This window comes from Taudactylus pleione, unplaced genomic scaffold (genome assembly GCF_031769625.1).
Source record: "Taudactylus pleione unplaced genomic scaffold, aTauple2 ptg000064l, whole genome shotgun sequence".
NCBI classification, from domain to species: Eukaryota; Metazoa; Chordata; class Amphibia; order Anura; family Myobatrachidae; genus Taudactylus; species Taudactylus pleione.
The window spans coordinates 6562272-6583867 of record NW_028284466.1 but is presented as its reverse complement, the minus strand read 5'-3'; positions in this window follow the sequence as shown (position 1 = coordinate 6583867).

Here is a 21596-nt window from a genome sequence, read left to right as displayed (position 1 = left end):
TCTCACCCATGAGTAAGTGCAGCTATATGCCCCACTTACACAGTACCTTCGGACTCTCAGTTTTTTGTTCACAGCCACATTGGACTGTAAGCAAAAATGTGCAAGTCCGGCACAAGTCCAAGCCGTGATCGGGTCAGTTTCAAATGTATTTGCCGGTGTCTACACGCCATCGCAGTGGCAACTCGCCTCTCCTCTTGTGCAGGGGCCAGTTCATTGAATTCACACCATAATGTAATCTACTAATTATAGCTATGAATACCATATCTTGTAAGGCCATACATTTTGAAATTATGTTTGTGAACCAGAACCACCTACTATGGTAAGGAATTCCTCAGCTGTACCACCCTTACCATAAAGATTCCCTTCCTACACAGCTAACAAAAACCTTCTTTCTTCCATTTGCAACTGATGACTCTTTATTCTCTCTATGATATTTTGTATTAAAAATCTATTAGACAAATCTTGTATTGACAGATAGTTACATCTATACTTAGAAATCCAGTTTTCCTAACCAGGGTCACAAATTAGGCACTTACAGGCAGCTGCTTAGGACATACTGCCACTGAGCAAGGAAGATTTGTCTGCAATTAGAGGAGGTGGTCCAGCCGCGAGTGGGGTGATGGCATCCGGCAGCGTGTAGGAAAGGGGGCCATAGGCATGTACATGGGGTGTGTGCACACGCCTTAGGCAGCCAGAACACATTTCTAAAGCATCTCCTCCCTACATCTCAGCCAGCTTCTTTTTGAATAAAAGAAACCAATGTATTCAAATGCAGCAATTTCACATCAGCCATTTTGGATTAAAATGAGACATCCTCTTCCCTGGGAGTCGGTAACAGTGAGGAGGAGACAACAGCAGTGACCGCCACCCGGGCCAGGTAAGTAGTGTATGCACGTACCTGGGGGAAGGGTTGATAGAGCAGATAGTGCATGTCCTTGGCATTGGTATGGTAGGTAGTGAATTTCCCAGTGGGTAATGTATGTCCCAGACCCAGATGACGCTAGCCATTGATGCTTATAAGCTACAATCCACAGAGTTTATTAGGAGAGGAATCCAGAGGATCACACCTGGCACTGGTCGAATGGTCAGCAGACCGCACATATGCAGCAGGGTCCGTCAGTGACGTGATCGCATTAGTAATCACTTAATTTTTAACACATCACATGGAAGTTCTCCTATGTCCTTACTATGAGGCGCCCAAAACGGGACCTGATATTCAAGATATTGTCTAACAAATAACTATACAACTGTAATACTATCTTTGCATCACGGGCAATTACCCCCTTTTTTAAATATTCCAGGACTTTATTAACCTTTGCAGCCACTTCCTAGCACTGTGTGTTGCTACCCAGCTGTCTGTCAACTAATATTTCTCAGTCCTACACTTTGTCAGTTTTCCTTTAAATGTGTAAGTAGCACAGTAATAACCTTGGTGTATAAGCCTACATTAATTTACATTTCATTTCATCTGGCATGTCACATCCAAGTTTTCTTCTAAATCTTTCTGTTGTAAAATAAAGAACATCCTCAGATGTAACAACACAACATATATTTTTACATGTACTAAGCCAGAAATGCGGTCAAAACTCTGAAAACCCCCGTTTTCTGAGTTTTTACCGCATTTCAGGCTTAGTACATGCTGCCTTCAGGGTTTTAATTAGGAGTTTAATGCTGTCTGTAGTATAAGCCAGTCACTAATGCTGTCTGCAATATATGGCGGTCACTAATGCTGTCTGCAGTATATGGTGGTCACTAATGCTGTCTCCATTACATGGGTGTCACTCTTGCTGTCTGCAGTATATGGCGGCCATTAATGCTGTCTGCAGAATATAACGCCACTAATGCTGTCTATATTAAATGAGGGTCACTAATACTGTCTACATTATCTGGCGGTCACTAATGCTGTCTGTAGAATAAGGGGGGGTCACTAAGGTTGTCTGTAGTATATGGAGGTCACTAATGCTGTCTGTATTATAGGGGGTCATTAATGCTCTTTATACTATATAGGGGTCACTAATACTGTCTGTATTAGTTGTCAGTCACTAATGCTGTCTGTATTATGAGGGGGTCACTAAGGTGGTCTGTAGTATATGGAGGTCACTAATACTGTCTGTATTATATGGTGATCACTAATGCTGTCTGCAGTATATGGAGCTCACTAATGTTGTCTGTATTTTATGGCGGTCACTGATACTGTCTATATTTAGAGGGTGACTGCTATCCACTGGAGTGGACTGGAGAGGGGGGGCATGATGAGTCTTTGCCCCAGGAGACAGGCTAGCTTAACCCCTGAGGGTGCTGTCCCTTAACTCTGTGCCATGAATGGCATATGCACTGGTTGCATGCGCCTAGTTATGGCCCTATCTACCAGATTTATGCGAAACAGTAACAAATGCTTTAGCTGAATCCAAATATAGGACATTGGGCCTGATTCAGAGTTGTACGCTATAAGCATCACTGCTGCATCTTTGGAAGCAGCAGCAATGCTAAAATATGCTAATGCAGCAGGAGGCATCTGAAGAAATAAGATGACTTCTGCTGCCATTGCAGATCCAAGTGCTGCATCTGACCATCAGATTTGCATACAAATGGCCCAATATTTGCACTAACAAGATCCTGAATGAAATTTAATACTTTATCATCATGGTTGCTGAACAAAAGATAATTTTTTCGATAAAACTTTTGGTTATCTGTGTTTTACACCTAAACCCATAGTCACTTGCCAAACAAACTGACCTCTGAGGAAAAGCGACTGCATATGGTGAATGAAGTAGACATGGAAACAGTTATCTGCACAACATCATGTGATCTAATCCTGATTACCATTGTCAATTAAATAGAAGAAAAGTGTATTTATATAATACTACCTGGAGTACCGGGCATTGCCCGAGATTTTAAGAATGTTTGTTTACACATCATCCTCCAACCAACCATACCTTAGGCAGGCCTCACGAAAAGTGTGACAAACTTCCCCATCAACAGTCCTAAGGTCTTTGAAGGAAGTAGGACCTGTAACGGTGTAAAGCAAACTTTGGAGATAGAAGCATTCAAAATGTGTTGGATGTACAGTGTAAACACGGCCAAGAGCTTCTGTTGCTCTGATACCAGGATGACCATCTACAGCGACTCCCTGTTTTCTGCACAGAAAAACTTTGGGAGAAGCATTCCATATGTAATATTTTTACAGCTCACAGTACAGCAGGGTCCTTGCAAAGTCATAATTTTGACACAGTTGGAAGAAAGAAGTGAATGTTGTCGCATAATTTGGTATAGTCAGAGAGCTGAGAATGCTGGCAAAGCCTGCTAAAGCTCTCTTCGATAATAAACATTAAGATCATGACAAAACATGACAACACAAAACACTCGCTCTGAGGCCCTACACATATGTCGTGAGGCCCCACAATGAGCACCCAGCAAAAATTGTGGTTTTAATTAATTAAAAATTAACAGTAATTAATTTCCATTTAAAAAAAATTTTGTTGCCTCCGCCGTGTTTTAATACGCTTGTATGTAAAATGTCACGATCTTCACTTGTAAACTGTGGATTTGTATAGAAAGACAAACGTACAAAAGAACAAATTTTCGCTTTTATATAGTAGAGAAGTTAGAAAAGCAAAAATAGTAGATAAGCTAAACCCTTTTCTAATTCCGTACCTGACCTGTAGAGGGCGAATGCTATGCAAAAATTGTGGTTTTAATTAATTAAAAATTTATTTTGAATTCAAATTTTTTTAGTTCCCCCTTGCCGTGTTTTAATACGCTCGTATGTAAAATTTCACGATCGTGGCTTGTAAACTGTGGATTTGTATACAAGGACAGAAGAACAAATTTTCACTTTTATATAGTAGACATAGTTAATTCAGGCGCTACTATAGGTGTTTTGCCAAACAGCTGTTGCTAAGGAGATAGTCAGTCTTCACAAATATATAAATATAAATATAGAAAAACAGCACTCTATTATTCAATATTCTAATAAGAACATAGATGTCAGTAAACATATATTAAAATACAATTTAATGATGCTAAAAAACCTTTTAGTATAAACTACCAATTGAAACATCTCGTACTAGACAATACTAGTCAGCATATATAGTAAACAGTATATTTACTAAAGTGAGTTTTTAAAAATGGAGATGTTGCCCATAGCAACCAATCATAGTCTACTTAACATTTAACTAGCACCTTCTAGAATATAATAGCTAGAATCTAATAGGTTGCCATTGGCTAATCTAATTGGTTCCACTTCTAAAATCTCTCACTTTAGTAAATATACTCCTACGTCCCTGTGCACATATGTGGGATAGAGGGGTCTATTCATGATGTTAACTATCGGGGTCTGACTCACTGCAGATGCCGAGCAGCTTCACTGCTCCTTGCGGAGCAGTGAATCTTTTCACTGCTCCTTTCAGAACAGTGACACTAGTGCGCATGCATGACCTGCAGGTGTATGTGAAAGAGCAAATCATACACTAGTGGAGAAAGCAAGATGTATGCTAAAAGACGCAGGCCAAGACAAACCGTTTTGGGCGGAAACCATGTCCATAGCAGTTTATCTCAAAAACTGTTTTCCCACAGTTGCCTTAAAGGACTAAGGGGTCTATTTACTAAGCTGTGTTAGAAGATAAAGTGAACGGTGATAAGGTACCAGCCAATCAGCTCCTAACTGCCATGTTTGAAAAATGACAGTTAGGAGCTGATTGGCTGGTACCTTATCACTGTTCACTTTATCTCCTAACACAGCTTAGTAAATAGACCGCTAAACACCTACTGAAGCAAAACTAAGTGTAAAACCTCTCAGAGCTTTTGGATGTACAGTCTACATACACATAGAAATAAAAAGAAGATGCAAACTGGATTCAAAATCAGTAACCTGCATCATGCCTGGCTATTGCCATGAAAGTAGGCTAAAGATTACGGAATCCAAGTACCAAAAAGCTTGTCAAGTCAAGAGATGTCATATTCATTTAAACAGCACAAGTTACAGAAAAGCTGGAAGTTGATACACAAAACAATACACAGTTGATACAAAGAACAAGTATCTGTCACTGGATATACCAGCATCTGATTTGTCTGAACCAGAGGCTACCAGCGTGGACATTCAGCCACAAAAAAAGGTCTTCTGCAAAATCAAAGTATCGGCAAATCACCTAAGAGATATTAGGAATACACAAACATTGCATTCAGAGAACCTCTAGATAGTCACGAAGCACAGTCAAGTGTTGACTGGTCTGAGTGTAAGTCAGCGATAGACAAAGAATTTAAATCACTTGATGACAACAACACTTGGATTATAATACTGAGACCAAGCCATCATAATACAGTTAAAAGCAAATGGGGTTTCTGCAGAAAAATGAAAGCAGATGGAAGCAATGCAAGCAACAGTACAATGCCTGCTTAGTTGCAAAAGGTTACACTTAGAAGTCCAGAATTGATTATTGTGAAACCTATTCCCCTGTGGAAAAATCTAGTACACTACAGTTAGCTATGGCCATATCAGCCTTACATGATTTGTTACTGTATCAGCTGGACTTTGATTCTGTATTCCTGAATGAATGAATGAATGAATGAATGAATGAATGAATGAATGAATGAATGATGGTATGATAAATTAGACACTGTATGGCAAGAGAAGGGCTTTTAACATTCAAAGACAGATCATTACCTTTACAACAAACACATACAGTACAAAAGGAACTTTTCTTCATTGATGAACTAAATATATGTCACCAAAAGAGTAGAAAGAGGCTGAAGATATGAAGAACATCCCTAATCAAAGTGCCATTGGGCATCTAATGTATGGTACCAAATCGATATCCCAAAATAATTGGAAAAATAGAATGTCCTTTGTAGGCGCACAAATATAGTTATTAAATAAAATATAACCTTTATTGGTATATGTTAAAACCTTGTCTTGTGAAATATAGTTAAAATAATATAGATTAAAGAGATAGTGAACAAAGATAGAAAGTGAAAATAAAATACAAAGACACTTGACTCACTGAATGCTGCTGTTTGTGTTATCAAAATAGTATTTTGGAGTCTATATCTCCTCTTCCTATTAGTTGATCGGTCACAAAACTTATTAACCTTCTTAGTAAATAATATGAAAGCTGATAATATCTCTAAATTATTACAATCTTTATTATGCCTGGAGACAATTGCTACCGTCCTTATCCACTATGTTCTAAACCTTCATATACATTCTAAAATAAACCTCGTGGCATGTATCGAATGATTACTATTATCGAGTTGACTATTGTGCCAATTCAATCCTATTCTCATATGTCAGGTTCATGCAATGTGTGAATTCCCTTTCTCAATTTAAGAGACAGTAGCAATGGTATATCTGTGTGTTGCAGTGTAATAATTATAACTGTTACTGCACTTTATATCCTACTCCTTCTTGTCTATAATAATACACACTGTATTAAAGTTGTCAATTAATACGTGTGCAGTTATACTCATAACACACATCACTCCCATATATCCAGATAATGACTGACCATTTAATTCTGGAAACTTCTTATTGAATAATAGTTTATTAGTTAGTTTTGGAATCAGGAGTGATCGTATTAGAAAACTTAATTAGATATCCAGCGGTGTAAGATGAATTACATAAGATACAGTGGGTCACGGCAGATATTAATCATATGGTTCACTGGTACTATGTTGAAAGCTAACTGGTAAATAAAATATAGCAGGTATTGATCTCCAACTAATCACAGCGGGTATTACAGTAATGTACCTATTTGTGATTATAAAACAGCATGCGGTCATACATCTCCCCTGGACCTTTAATGGATTCAGTGAGTGTGTGGTAACATTTGGTTATATTGTAACAGACACTAATCTCCAACTAGTTGCAAAAAAAATAATACAGTGGAGATGCCTGATAATAATTATAAAACTGCATGTGATTCCAAATGAGCATAACACTAAATAAATAGTATAGGGAGATGCCTAAAAATAATTATGAGGCAGCGTGTAATCTCCAGCATGTAAAACAACGTGCAATCATACGTCTCCCCTGGACCTTTAATGGATTCAGTGAGTGTGTAGTAACATTTGGTTATATTGTAACAGACACTAATCTTCAACGAGTTACAAAATAAGTAATACAGTGGAGATGCCTGATAATAATTATAAAACTGCATGTGATTCCAAATGAGCATAACACTAAATAAATAGTATAGGGAGATGCCTAAAAATACTTATAAGGCAGCGTGTAGTCTCCAATGGACCACAGCACATTCGGTGGATATAATCACCGCTGATATAGTTATATCATGCCCAGTTTTAATAATCTAACGTCCTGCGGTCATGCGTCATTCACAGGCGTTTGGTAAGTTCAATAATGATAGCATTCATATGCATTATAACGGGCACTACTCCCCGACTAGTCACTGAATAGATAGTACGGGGAGATACCCATTAGTAATTATAGAGCAGTGTGAGCATTATACGGATACCATGAGGAGTTGGCAGCAGTAACTATCAAGCAACATCTAATCTCAGCTAAACCACAATACATTCGGTGGATAAGGAGTTCAGGCTCCAATCATGCTTCCTACTAGTATTACATATTAAATATAACGCAGCATCAGCGGTCGGTGTCTGAAAACGCCAACGTACGTTTCACAGTGAGTTTTATCAAGGCTAACCCGAGTGTGCTGTTTGCCCGGGTTAAGTAGATTCTAGCATCCAATCAATTTTAATCTCAAGGTCATCTGCCTCAGACTTCCAATAGGAGAGTCCCCATTGTGTGGAATCCAAACATAATTACTCAATGCTGGAATTATTCATAGTAACTTGATCTATTGATCATCCATATTTTATATGTGTGTAAATCAGATATATATACACACACTTAGTGAATGATATCATCCATATTAATTTAATAATGCTTTGCTATTTATTTAGAATAACTGTATGGTAGTGGAAACTATGTTGTTACTTGTCTAAGTGTGATATATAGAGATTAATTAGACAGTGTAAATAGATAATATTTTGTTCTTTTATTTTATTTTACTCACGTTCGTATTGTTAATTTGTTTGTTCACATTATTATATCACTTTACATTGGGGCACTCTAATTATAATTACACATTAGTTTTTCATTTTTTTTCATTTATTAACACTTACTTGTATATGTTATTTCAAAAAAGGCACTATATTTTAACTTTAATGCATTAGATTTACGATTATTTTATATAAATATTCACATTAACACAGCAATCTATTAAACTGTATTAATTTTCATAATTTTTATTAATTTGATATGATACAATATATTTTATATGTATTTAATTAATTATTGTGGATATAGAATATCACATTAATTTTCTTTTTCAAATTCAAACCTATTTGATACACTTAATAAGGATTTATTGGATTTAATTTGATTGATATATTGTACGTTATATATGCACACGCACTGTAATTATGTGTAAGTTCCAATTAGTTCTGTATAATGAGTAAAATAAGGGTAATTATGACTATAGTTAATATTTTGATAATATAGAACATGGGCATAGCAAAGCGTTATTAAATTAATGTGATGATATCATTCACTAAGTGTGTGTATATATATCTGATTTACACACATATAAAATGTGGATGATCAATAGATCAATTACTATGAATAATTCCAGCATTGAGTAATTATGTTTGGATTCCACACAATGGGGACTCTCCTATTGGAAGTCTGAGGCAGATGACCTTGACATTAAAATTGATTGGATTCTAGAATCTACTTAACCCGGGCAAACAGCACACTCGGGTTAGCCTTGATAAAACTCACTGTGAAACGTACGTCGGCGTTTTCAGACACCGACCGCTGATGCTGCGTTATAATTAATATGTAATACTAGTAGGAAGCATGATCGGAGCCTGAACTCCTTATCCACCAAATGTGTTGTGGTTTAGCTGAGATTAGATGTTGCTTGATAGTTACTGCCGCCAACTCCTCGTGGTATCCGTATAATGCTTTGTTGATCTAAGACTACACACTGCTCTATAATTACTAATGGGTATCTCCCCGTACTATCTATTCAGTGACTAGTCGGGGAGTAGTGCCCGTTATAATGCATATGAATGCTATCATTATTAAACTTACCAAACGCCTGTGAATGACGCATGACCGCAGGACGTTAGATTATTAAAACTGGGTACGATATAACTATATCAGCAGTGATTATATCCACCGAATGTGCTGTGGTCCATTGGAGACTACACACTGCCTTATAATTATTTTTAGGCATCTCCCTATACTATTTATTTAGTGTTATGCTCATTTGGAATCACATGCAGTTTTATAATTATTATCAGGCATCTCCACTGTATTATTTATTTTGTAACTAGTTGGAGATTAGTGTCTGTTACAATATAACCATATGTTACTACACACTCACTGAATCCATTAAAAGTCCAGGGGAGACGTATGATTGCATGTTGTTTTACACGCTGGAGATTACACGCTGCCTCATAATTATTTTTAGGCATCTCCCTATACTATTTATTTAGTGATGCTCATTTGGAATCACATGCAGTTTTATAATTATTATCAGGCATCTCCACTGTGTTATTTATTTTGTAACTAGTTGGAGATTAGTGTCTGGTACAATATAACCAAATGTTACCACACACTCACTGAATCCATTAAAGGTCCAGGGGAGATGTATGACCGCATGTTGTTTTATAATCACAAATAGGTACATTACTGTAATACCCGCTGTGATTAGTTGGAGATCAATACCTGCTATATTTTATTTACCAGGTAGCTTTCAACATAGTACCAGTGAACCATATGATTAATATCTGCCGTGACCCACTGTATCTTATGTAATTCATCTTACACCGCTGGATATCTAATTAAGTTTTCTAATACGATCACTCCTGATTCCAAAACTAACTAATAAACTATTATTCAATAAGAAGTTTCCAGAATTAAATGGTCAGTCATTATCTGGATATATGGGAGCGATATGTGTTATGAGTATAACTCCACACGTATTAATTGACAACTTAACAACATATATATGAATTACACTTTAATACAGTGTGTATTATTATAGACAAGAAGGAGTTGGATATAAAGTGCAGTAACAGTTATAATTATTACACTGCAACACACAGATATACCGTTGCTACTGTCTCTTATATTGAGACAGGGAATTCACACATTGCATGAACCTGACATATGAGAATAGGATTGAATTGGCACAATAGTCAACTCGATAATAGTAATCATTCGATACATGCCACGAGGTTTATTTTAGAATGTATATGAAGGTTTAGAACATAGTGGATAAGGACGGTAGCAATTGTCTCCAGGCATAATAAAGATTGTAATAATTCAGAGATATTATCAGCTTTCATATTATTTACTAATAAGGTTAATAGTCAACTCGATAATAGTAATCATTCGATACATGCCACGAGGTTTATTTTAGAATGTATATGAAGGTTTAGAACATAGTGGATAAGGACGGTAGCAATTGTCTCCAGGCATAATAAAGATTGTAATAATTCAGAGATATTATCAGCTTTCATATTATTTACTAAGAAGGTTAATAAGTTTTATGACCGATCAACTACTAGGAAGAGGAGATATAGACTCCAAAATACTATTTTGATAACACAAACAGCAGCATTCAGTGAGTCAAGTGTCTTGGTATTTTATTTTCACTTTCTATCTTTGTTCACTATGTCTTTAATCTATATTATTTTAACTATATTTCACAAGACAAGGTTTTAACATATACCAATAAAGGTTATATTTTATTTAATAACTATATTTGTGCGCCTACAGAGGACATTCTGTTTTTCCAATTCTTTTGGGATATCGATTTGGTACCATTAATTTTTGTCCCAGGCAGCACCCCCAGACTTTGAGGTGAGCTTGGATTAGTCAATTGGGGTTTCATTGAAATAGTTAGTGCAGTGGTCCCTTTTCCCTTTCCCATTAAACTAAGCATCTAATGTATGCAAATATCAGGACCCAGTGACCCAGGACACATGTGATGAGCAATGTTAATCAGTTTGCAACAAACCCCGGAAGACAGCATTGTACGGCTTTAAAAGGAATCCTAAGATATTTGAAATGGACACTTTCCATGAAGTTGGAGTTCACCAGGTCTGGAAACCCTGCATTGGAATCATTCTACAATACCAACTGGGGGGCAGATGAGGACTACCACCATTCCTACATGGGATACTTGTTTCTACTAGCAGATGCAGTGGTCAGCAGAGCAAGTAGGAAACAGCCTACAGTAGCACTGTCTACTATGGAGGCAGAATACATGGCATTGACTAAATCAGCCAAAAAGGCCTTAGACCTCAAAGAGACTTTGAGCGAATTTAGTATCATGAATATAGAAAATACCATCAACATCAAGGGTAATAACAGAAGTGCAATTGACCTGTCATGTAGTACCAAGCACCACAGTAGGTCTAAACATATTGAGAGCAGACACCACTTCATTCGCGAGCTAGTTGATGTGGTTAATGTTGCCAGTGAGGAGAACCCTGCAGATGTGTTTATGACTGGTGTAAAACACTTGCTTGCTAGGTTTCTAGAAGGGAGTGGACTGGAAGTCACATGAAATGTTGATTATTTTTCTTGTGTTTAACCCTGTTTTCTTTTCCGGATGCTACAAAGAAGCTTTAATCAGATGTTTGTGTAACATGGAGATACTTGTAGCCAGAGGCAGTGTTGAGAATGGAGAACACTACTGTGTTGACTCCATGTTGATCCTCAGGGGGGCCAATGTGTATATATTTTGATTTATGGGGAGCAATGTGTGTATGTTTCATGTGGCGGCACTGTGTGGTATTTTTCCTGTGGGGATATTTTTTTTTTTCCCTGCGGGGACCAGTGTGTGTTTTTTGTTCTACAGAGGATCCCCACAAGGAAAATAAAACGTTAACAATGTTCCCGACAGATAAAAAAAAAAAACATTTTCCTCCACAGGGAAAAAATAACACAAATTGGCCCCCAAAGGAAAAAAGCACACACATTGTCTCACAACATTGACACAACAGTGTCTGAATACTTTAATCGGACAATACAAATGAAGCTGCCCTGTATCTGTGCATATTGTCCTTGCATGCAAAAATAAACAAAATAAATAATTTTGCACAACTTGCATTGATACATGGTTTGTCCAGATACACATTTCTGCCCTATGGATGGATTTGCTCCTACCTCTAAATGAGTTACTTTATGTATAACAAAATCTGCTGCATAAAAGCAATTTGAAGCACCTCTGTAGAACATGATCCTGTACAATGTGCTGAGTTGCATAACGATGGATACAAAAGTGATAATTCTAAAGAATTCTCCTCTATTGTGCAACAGCTTCACAAGGAGATTAAAACCATAAGATGTGTCTATGACAATGAAATGTATAATTGAAAATGACAAGTCAATGTTTTAGAGAAAGTGAAGTGTAAGTTACATCAGGAGCTTGAAGCAATAAAGAACTTCCATATTAGCCAGTGCAAAGCGCCAGTGTTGGGATTGACTGGAATGTGAGGCTACCAAAGGATTTGCTGAAATTGCAAAAAAAAATGATTCAATAAACATTTGCTGCATAAGGAGCAATAATAAGCACATATAGAAGTTTGTGATTAAACAAAACATTAAAAAACAAACTACTGAAATGTCGTAAACATTAATTGTATGGTAAATAATTTTTATTATATTTTATATTTCTATTGCACTGACTTATTATTTACTGCTGCACACTGAGGGGATAAGAACACAAACAAATCCCATGCAATGACAGGAAATGGAAAGTAAATTGAGCATTGAGCTGGGTACATACTGGCAGATATATTGGCCGATCAATTGATTGGCCAATATGTCGTGCACCACCGAACGACGTCATTCACAGACATATCGCATTGGCTGTGCTGCACAGCCGATGACAGATATTTTTGCAAATATATATGTCTATCGTGCTGTGTGTGTATGGGTGGACAGCAGCAGAGGCGACGGGGAGAGGGGCACGACACGACCCCCGGCCAGCAGGACCCACGGCCAGATGACAGATGATGGTTGTTCAGTGTGTATGAACAACTACCATCTGCAGATCAGTCGATCTGCAGATATATCTTTTAGGTGTATACCCTGCCTAAAACTGGGCAGGGGGTGTGTCCTGCCTCCACCTCACGGCCTCTGCTGCAAGTGTACAGGCGGTCTGCAGATATACATGCCATCGGCTGTGCAGCAGAGCCGATGTGATATGTCTGTGAATGACGTCGTTCACAGACATATCGCTGGTACACACTGGCCGACGGGCAGCCGATATATTGGCCGATCAATTGATCACCTAAAAGATCTGCCAGTGTGTACCCAGCATAAGAGGAGTAGGAAAGATAAGGTATCAGAGTAACAATACTATTAGAAAGGATAAGAGACACTGAGGGGACTGGGTAGAGATTACCTGGGCCCACCCTCCCTGCGTTGCTTCGGATAAGTCCCGTTGCACCATAGTTATGTATATAATGAGGGCCATAGCCGCATCCCCTCCAGTAGCCATGTCCCCCACGAGCCAGAAGTCTTGCCACTACTGGAGAGGATGAACAGCTACGGCATGACTTGGATATTCTGCAAGAAAAGCTGGAAAAGACTAAACCGAATAGAAATGAGCTGGATATGTGTCTGAATAATTAGTACTTCAATTTTATTATTATTACATTTTATTTATAGGACACCCCAAGTGTTCCGCAGCGTCATACAGAGAGCAAAACAGTAAGACAATACAGGGGAAAACAGTACAGTAAAAATAACACTACAAATGTCGACACAGCCACTGATGCAATATGTGCAATTGAAAATTACAGCGTTAGTTGAAACATGTAGCTGTGAGCATGGGTGCAAATGACAGGTCCTGTTCAACTGAAAACAAAAACAGATGATTGGGGTGGAGACAAATGGAAGACATGAGGCGTCAGCCAGTGTAAGGGACTTTGAGAGGTAGACTATGTGGTGACATGGTTAAGTGGTAGACGGATATGCTTTTGTGAACAGGTGGGTTTTCAGCGCCTGTGTGGGTCAAAGTTGTTCTCTTAAAAAGATGTGATGGAATCTAGGGGGCAGGTAGAAGGGGGAGAGGATAAAATAAGGGAATGGACTCCGTCTTCCATGGTCGAGAGGAAGGAGCAAAGGGTAAGTGGCAAAATGGAGGAAGAGTGATGGCAGGAGGAGATATCATGATGGATGGTGTCAAGTTTGGAGGTGAAAAAGGAGGCAAAGTCAGTGGTAGTGAGGAACGGTGGGAGGGGAGGAGAGGGTGGGCAAAGGAGTGTATTGAATGTGGCAAAGAGGTGGCGGGGGTTGGAAGACTGAGAAAGAGATGAGAGACTTGAAGAAAGATTGCTTGGCATGGGAAAGGGCAGTGCAGTAGGAAGAGAGGATTAATTTGAAGTGGAGGAAGTCAACTAAGGAGCGAGAGTTCCTCCAGTGGCTTCAGCAGTGCATGAGTATTTTTAAAGAAACTGTGTAAATGTGGTGTGCCAAGGTTGGGGCTTAGAGCAGCGAAGTGCGACAGGAGAGGTGGGGCAATAAAGTCTAGTGCAGAGGTAACGTTGAGATTGTAGAAGGAAGCCGCCTGGTTGGTACAAGCAAGGGTGGATTGACGGGTGAGGAGAGTATCAAGCAAAGAGGAGAGAATAGCAGGGTCAAGAGCATTGAGAATACATCTGCTGACAGTAGATTTGGACATAAGGAGGGGTATGAGAGGAGAGGAGAGATTGAAGGAGAGGAGATGGTGTTCAGAGAGTGGGAGGGGAGAGTTGGGGAAGTCTGAGAGAGTGCAGAGATGGGAGAAGACAAAATCAATGGATGGCAGTGGGTGGGGGAGGAGGTCCATTGAAAAAGGCCAAAGGAGGAAGAGAGGGCAAGAAGATTGGTGGAAGTTTGATCAGTGGGGATGCTAAAGTCACCTAGGATCAGGGAGGTGAGGTATGAAGAGAGGTAGTGGGGAAGCCAGCCAGCAAAGTGGTCAAGGCATAGCGGGATGGTAGATGACAAAGTCATGGAGATTGATGGGGTAGAATAGACAAATAGAGTGGACTTCAAATGATGAGAAACAAAGGGAGAGCTCAGGGGGATAACACAAAAGATACAGCTGTGGGATAGGAGGATGCCCACTCTGCCATTCGGGCATTCATGCAGTGTCAGTGGCAGGCAGCCAGGTTCAGTGAAGCTGACTAAGAGAGTTAGAAATGAAGAGGCCATGAATAGAATTGTTACAGATGAATCTGGAATTCCAGAGGGCACAGGAGAAAAGTAGAGGGAAGTGGGGAGATATGGATGAGATTGGCTGTATTGCAGGTGTGTGGAGGTGGGCTGGGTCTAGGAAGGAGATAAGGGCAGGTGGTGAGGATGGGTATTGGGAAGAAGTGAGGACACATTGTTGCAGTAAATAAGAGTGGAAAATGGAATAAGTTACAGGGGTGTGGTATAAGAGATAGACAGTAATTAGTTAGACAATGTCTAGATAGACACCAGATGTTAGGCAGTCAATAGTTAGACAGGGAAAAAAGTTAGACACAAACAAGTCAGACACATTAAAGTTAGACATGTAAAAAGTCCGACAGGTACAAAAGGTCGACAGGGTCAAAAGTTTCACATGAAAATGGTCGACACAAAAATGGTTGACAATTTTTTTTTTTTTAAATGTAGCCCTAATTTTCACCCCAACCCTCCCCTTGGTGCCTAACCCTCCCTCCTGGTGCCTAACCCTAACCATCTGGGTAAGTGCCTAACCAAAACCGTGGGAGTAAGTGCCTAACCCTCCAGTAAGTGCTAACCCCAACCCTAAACCTAACTCTAATCCTAAAAAAAAAATGTGTCAACCATTTTGTGTCAATCTTTTTCATGTCGAACTTTGACCCTGTCGATCTTTTGTACCTGTCGAACTTTTTACATGTCTAACTTTAGTGTGTCTGACTTTGTTTTGTCTGTGTCAAACTTTTATCCTTGTCTAACTATTAACTGTCTAACATCTGGTGTATATCTAGACATAGTCTAACTAATTACTGTCTGTCTATAGTCCAGAACCCAAGTTACAGGAAGCAAATACCGCAAAAGGTAATACAAGTAGAGCACAGTCAAAGTTGCTACTCAAGAGTAAGCTGTTGGGAGAGTTGTAGTGGGTATAGTGGATAGAGATAGTGAAGGTAAACAGGGAAGAATGAAAGTCAAAGAACAGTGTAGGTAAGATTCTAAGTACAATTACAAAAGTGTATTGATAAGAGGATTAATCAGGAGATGTTAAGGGTGGTGGAATGCAATACTAATATAATCAGAGCAAAACATGTATATATATGAGGGTGGCAATACATATATGTGCACAGTTGGCAATACATAGGAGAATTTTACATTTACATAGGCAAAATAATGTGGGTACAGTCAGAGATGTTAAACGCAAAAAACAATTAAAAGCTTTCAGTAGAGAAGATTAAAAAGGAGAATAATGCTGAGGTAAATGTGCAGAGAAACTTAGGGGAACCTATTTATTAAGTATCGCAGCAATAAGACATTAAGGGGTAAAGAATCGTGTCTGGTCGAGAGTTCCCAAGTTTAAACTCGATTTGCATCGCAGAAACTCGGGTGATTTTTACCTGCTGAAACTCTCAAATTTACCAAGAATCGGGATTTGCTGAAATCATGTTTTCCGATGGTGTATATGATTGAGATTTCTCTGCCGAGATCCCTGATTCTGACCGCAGCCAAACTCACCCGAACAAGCAGCCTTCACATATCAGTGAGATATGTGCAGGCTGCTTGTGTGTTTAAAAAAGGTCAATGTAAAAAAAAAAGACGTAGGGTTCCTCCCCAAAAAGCAGCGTAAGCCTGGGGTGCTCAGGAGAGGATGGACCTCTTTATTGGGGAAGGGGGAAGCACCTCCCCTGAGATCCCTGGCTAATTATAACATGCATTAATTCCCCATAGGGGTTAACGCGTCTTTTTGGAACCTCCTGAGCAGGTAAAAAGTTGGGGAAAATCCCTATTTTAAGGTACAAATGTAGGCACTTGTGTCAGAACCACTCGAACACCCTGCTTAATGATTAATTAGGCACTTAGAAGTTTTTATTTAGCTTAATTTGGCCAATAATGATGTCATTTTTGGGTGAAATTTTTCAAAATGATAATAATAATGGGTTACAAGATGTAGGACAGGCATAAGGGGGTGGTGTATGAATAGGACAGAAGTTTTAAGCTTGCAGGTGGGAGTTACAGATGTTTTTTGACACATTTTTAAAAGTGGACTAAAATTTATTATTTTATTTATTTATTACCAGTTATTTATATAGCGCACACATATTCCGCAGCACTGAACAAAGAATTTCTTACCATTCATATCTGTCCCTGCACCAGTGGACCTTACAATCTATATTCCCTACCACATGCTCACAAACATACACACTATGGTCAATTTTTGTGGGGAGCCAATTAACCGACCCGGAGGAAACCCACGCAAGCACAGGGGGAATATACAAACTTCACACAGTTAGAGCTGTAGTGGGAATCAAACCCATGACCTCAGTGCTATGAGGCAGTAACGCTAACCATTACACAGTCTATGCTGCCCCACACACAAATATCTACTTACAGACATTTTTTATGCACCCCAGGATTATCTAGGGCATTTATTTTGCAGAAAAAACACTTGTTTTCTATATTTTTTCACTGTTTTTGAAAAATACATACAGTATAACAGCCATTTGACACATTCTAAGAACGCAAATACATTGTTTTTGGCCACTTATAAACTTCTATACTATTATCCATTATTTATTAGTTTGCATTTATACAGGCTGATTTCCCCATTTTAACCCACACTTAGGACCTCATTCAGAGCCGGTCGCACAGAGCGTGCGGTCGGTCTGAATGAGGGGAGGACGTCTTGAATTTTCAAGACGTCCTCCTTTGCGGTGGTAAGGCTTACAACCTTACAACCGCCTAAGGTGATGGTCACGATGGTCAAGACCATCGAGACCATCGGGGCTTACGACGAGACCCTAGGGTAGGGTCTCCCTTGTCGTAAGCCCCGGAGAGCTTTCAGCTCTGTCAGAGCCGGAAGCTCTCCACTGACATCACTAGTGATGTCAGTGGGGCCTCCCCCAAATGGTAGGCGTTCCCATGGGAACGCCTCCGTTTGGGCTGCCACCCCCCCGGCCCGCCTTCCAAACGGGGCGAGCTGTCAATCAACATCGACAGCTCGCCCCCTTTTGATCGAGACCCGCTACGACCGGCGCTGTCGGTCGTAGCAGGTCTCACGCATGGACACGACGGCGCCGGCGCCGTCGTGCGCATGCTCTGTGGGGGGCCATCGACCCGGTCCGAGTGCATCGGCGCTAACGACCGGGTCTGAATGACCCGCCTAATGTGGGTATTACCAGCAAGAATTACCACACAAATTCCATAATAAGCATTTTCTAATTGAATTGCGTTTTCAATGGGAGCGCGCATACATGTGTTAAGTGACGTTACCGGGCAATATGCGCATTATAAATTAACATGCGATAACTCTTTTATCGCGGCTAATTGAATATGGGCCTATGTATTGCTCCATTGTACCACTGTTCACATCCAGGGACAAGGTCCTTGATAGGAGCCTGTCCCTACTATGTGTACAGAATAGCGATCACCTTACTTCTAGGCTCAGCACCCGGCCTCACTAGTGTGCATGTGCATCCTGTTGATCCTTCGGATCTTTTTGCCAAAAATATCTGGGGAATGTAGCCCATAACCACAATGGCTAACACCATCCATAGGTATATAGATTAGCTACCGGTGCCAAGCTTGGTAAATTGAGCATTTTAGCAGCACCCATAGAAACCTCTTGGGGGCTGCTTTTGCGGTCCCCTGTACATACATCCAAGTGATGCTTAATATTTGCCGTAAATATGTTGTAACAAATATTCCCCAGGTAGTGAAAAACAGACTTTGTTAGTAGCTTTGCATGAAAAAAGGGACTTTGAGCCAACCTGTGAAGTCCAGGAATGATGTGAAGCTGCTGTATTTCTTGATGGAAGATATTTGGATCTTCCAGGACAGGTAGGTAGTCTCAGGAGTCAGTTCTCAGTCACTGCTGAAGAAAAGTATTGTCTATCATTCTGCAAGGAAAGTACAAAGGATGTCACAGACAGGCCCATAGACATCAACAAACCATATATGTGGCATCTGACAAATTACAGGTGCACATGGATGACTACAGAAGTGAGAAATAAAACCCCATGCTCTATCTACAGAACTGTTTTAGAAAAGTGACCAGCAACTACAATTTCAAGATGAGAGTGTCAGTCCAAGAGGAATCAGTATGATTTACCACCGGCCGCATGGCCGGCAGTTCTAATCCCGACAGCGGCATCCCGACAGAGGAGAAAATCCTGATCGTCCCTAAGGTAAGTACAACTAACCTAATCCTCCCCCCCTAACCTAACCCTCCGTTAGGGGTGCCTAACCTCCCCCTCAAGTGCCTAACCCTAATCCCCCCTCTAAGTGCCTAAACCTAACCCCCCCTTCCCTGCCACCTACACCTGTCCCCTGGGGTTGCCTAACCCTAACCCTCCTGTTGGGTGCCCATCCCTAAGTTTCCCCGGGAGCCCCTAAGCTTGATCCCCCCGCGGCTGTCCGCTCCAGACGCCCGGCTTACCTGCGTTCGGTATGCCGGGTGTCGGATTTCGGTAGGTGGATAATGCTAGGCGTCGGGATTTTGACACCTATCATTAGTCCAATGCCGGGATTTCACAGTCGGTAAAGCCAACGGTCGGCATTTCGACCGCCGGCTTCCTTACTGCATACCTTGTGAAACATACCATGGAATTTACAAGTAAAAAAGTGAAGAGAGTTCCCAATACAGAAAGGATACATAAGTTATGTGTATTTGTTACAATGACAAAGAAGGATCTATGGGTCTGATTCCGAGATTTACGCAATGCCGAGATTAAAAGCAGATTGAGCAATTATTTGCCATTGCGCGTGCATGAATGCCACACAGTGCACGTACAGCAATTGTATTGCAATTACACTCGCACAGAGGATTCACTCGCAAAGTGAGTGACTAGTAGTTAGTGTTTGGGGCAGCCTATAATGAGCGTGCATACAGATGTGACCTACCACGTCTTTGCTGCAGTCGCCCCAAATAGCCCTTCTAGACGCGCCTAGTCCTGTGAGACTCTGCTAGTGTCTGGCATTTTTTTATGTCTTTTTTACCGAAAATGCAAGGCAATGCGACTAGGACGCAACAGGAGACTGCTGATTAATCTGATATGCGAGACCTGTATATCTGTGTGCGACTGAGGGGTCTATTTACTAAGCAGTGTTAGGAGACAGAGTGAAAAGTGATAAGGTGCCAGCCAATCAGCTCCCAACTGTCATTTTCCAAACACAGCCTGTGAGATGGCAGTTGGGAGCTGATTGGCTGGCACCTTATCACTTTCTTATCACTTTTCACTCTGTCTCCTAACACTGCTTAGTAAATAGACCCCTGAGTCTCTTAATCAGCATGCAAAGTGCTACAATGCAGCTACCGCAGCTTATATCCACGCCAAGTTCTGTTTATAGACTCAATTGCACCCTGATATACAAGTGTCACATATCAAATTAATCAGCACAGTCTCCTGGCGTTCTTAGAAGTATTTTCGGGAAAAAAAAGATGCCCAACGCTAGCAGAGTTGCACTATGCATGCTGACTCACTCAAGCCAGGCATATCGTGCTGCATGGCGTATTGAGGCTAGATGAGTGAGGACATATCTGTAAATTAGGCATTGCGATCTCCTTCTCAGTGTCAAGAGAGCCGCAGTGCTTGAGGCAGGTCAGACTTGTCTTACAAGCTGCGTGGCTGCCTGATCTGCGTCAATGTTTCCAATGTTTTCGCGGTTGCATGTCATCTGACAGCAATGAGTGTCCCTATGCTTTTGTAGACATAAGCGTATTTTCACTATAGCGGTCCGTAAGGTATCGCAGCCGCGATTGCATTAGTGTAAATATGCACACCCTGCGCCCATATTATACTTACCTCTCCCGAATCCAATGTTGGCGCTGGAGTCAGCGCTGTAAAAATGCCTGGAAAATGGCCACTGCGGCCATTTTCCCGTCGTTTTGCGCATGCGAAAAACATGTAAAATGGCTGCCGCGGCCATTTTCACGGTTACCTGCGCTATACACTCTAGGCACTCGCAAGCGGGTCGATGTTGAGGCCCTGCGCACGCTCAGCGGTCACACTGTGCGTGCGCAAGCCCCGGAGTTAGAGAGAAATTCTCTCGCTCCGGGGCTCAATACAAAAGGGGCGGCTGTCAATGGTGATCGACAGCTCGCAACGTTTTGTAGGTGGGGTGGGGTGGTGGCTGGCCAAACGAAGGCGTTCCTGAAGGAACGCCTGCCGTTTGGGGGCGGCCCCACTGACATCACTCGTGATGTCAATGGTGAGCTTCCGGCTCTATTAGAGCTGAAAGCTCACTGGGGCTTGCGGCAGATGAGACCCTACCACAAGGGTCTCATCACAAGCCCCGATGGTCGCGATAGTCTTGACCATAGCGACCATCAACCTGACGGCTCGCTAAAGCTGTGGGTAGTCAC